This window comes from Pinus tabuliformis, chromosome 1_2 (assembly GCF_031772625.1).
Source record: "Pinus tabuliformis cultivar Carrire ecotype Pingquan chromosome 1_2, CPIR1, whole genome shotgun sequence".
Classification (NCBI taxonomy): domain Eukaryota; kingdom Viridiplantae; phylum Streptophyta; class Pinopsida; order Pinales; family Pinaceae; genus Pinus; species Pinus tabuliformis.
In genome coordinates, this window is record NC_142298.1 from 156,851,270 (window position 1) to 156,853,253 (window position 1,984).

General features: G+C 40.5%; 1 pseudogene; it reads right to left on the reverse strand.

Moving 5' to 3' along the window:
• Positions 1-735: 735 nt before the first annotated feature.
• LOC149204978 (clathrin interactor EPSIN 2 pseudogene) lies at positions 736-1,467 on the reverse strand (annotated as a pseudogene).
• Between the last annotated feature and the right edge of the window lie 517 nt (positions 1,468-1,984).

The window sequence follows — 1,984 nt, forward strand, 5'->3', positions numbered from 1 at the left end:
AGTTGTGGGTCGAAAACAACAAGAGAAGGGACCATTGGGCTATGGATTTCGAGGCTAGTTTCCACCGGCAAACTTGGGGCAAAGTAAGTGCAATGTTTAGCCAGATAAAAGATTGCAAATGCGAGAAGAATAGGGGAGAAAGCCCGCTGCCCTGTAGGCATCAATCAGGGGATGGATCTACAGTAGCAGCATTAGAAGACAGAGAAACACAGGGTTACTCAACAGAGCATCTAACAGAGGATGGATTCTGCAAAGACAACCACTACATTTAACAACAAAATCATTGTGAAAGGAGCATCATGTGTAGATGGGTTCCTAACACGTCTCTTAGATAATGCTGTAACAAGAAATAGTAGAAAAAACAAAGTATGTAAGTGAGTCTACAGGAAAAACATACTGAACATTAAACACCATGATGGATCCCAGATCTAAAGGGCAGAAACTGCTTCATTAAAATAATATTCAAGAAAAACTTTACACAGTTCCAAGCAGCCTCTCTCTGCTGCAAAAATCAAACCTGTACATATTCAAAAATCACCCTATATATACCCTATTACATATTAATTATGATTTCCTAAACATAGGAATCAAAATAATTAAAACAAAAGCAAAAATAAATTATTTGTTGTGGTCAAATAACATAAATTAAATTATAACTAAATAATCTAATTAAATCTCATCAAAACGGAACAATAGGTTTGTTGTCGATTTGCTAAAGGTGTCATCGCTAGATATCTAGAACGTTTTAACAGCTGTTGTTTTCAAGCCTACAAACTCTGCCACCATTGCGCACTCATAATTATCGTAGGCACGATCTTTTCCTCTGTCATAGTTTCTATCACTTCTTCTTTCATTGTACCACTCATCTTCAAGATCCATGTCCCCACCATCTCGAATGTAACGTTCAACACTATCTCGTCCATGACGGTCTCCATCTCTGCTAGAGGAATCACTATTTATTCCATATCGATCATCATCCCTGTATCTGTCAAATTCCCTCTCTTTCCCATATCCAGTCCGATCATCATCTCTTCCCCCATAATGGCTTCTAGATCGATCTTCGTCATATTCATATCCACCACCAGTGCTTGAGTATGTGCTTGGCTTGTAACTTCCTCTAGTTGATGAGCCTCCTCGGTATTTGTCTCTATTTGTTGCAGCTTTCTGTCTCACTTCTCGTATTCTCTCTTTGTCATTGATAAGAGAAACAATAGCCTGAGCCTTCCTTCTAACATTTTGTCCTTGGTCTTTCCCACTCGAATCAATATATTGAAAATCCGAGAGAGTCTGAATTTGGTAACCGCGTTCCCTAACTTCATCTATACGTTCTGACCCATGTCCAACCAAACACTCAAGAACTGTTAATGCCTTGTAAACATCACACCAATTTTTTTCCCTTTTCCAAAGCACACCCATAATCATTTGATATTTATGAAAATTTCTAGTGGCATCTACAATATCTGCCATCTTTGATCCATGAGGGCCCCAAGGCTCACTACTCGTTGCATCAAGGACCTTCTGCTCAATTCCAGGCACATACAGAACTTTTTTATAGGATGGCCCTATGCGCAACGCCCCTTGAGGATGGCCCTACGTGCAGCGCCAAGAGGAAACGCGCAGCGCCCCTAGCTTCTCTGTATCACTGCTTATATCATGGTTGCGCTCTTTTTATCCGGTCTAAATGGAATTGTCATCTACCTCGCCACTGTATTGGGTCACAAGCTGGTGCAAGAAGATGGAAGCTTCCAGTCTTGCCATGTCGATGCCTGGAGCTTTTTGGGACATAAAACAAAATTGCATTAAAACAATTGGTAACATTTTTTACACCTGTGATCTCTTGCATTGTAATGGGTTTCATAGGATGTCTTTGGAACACTGTAATGGCTATTTCTCATGGAAATGATTCTCGCAGATGATGGGTGATGCCTCTCAATGCTGGGTGTCCTGCATTGATGTGAACCTAAGGATGGTCCTACGTGCAGCA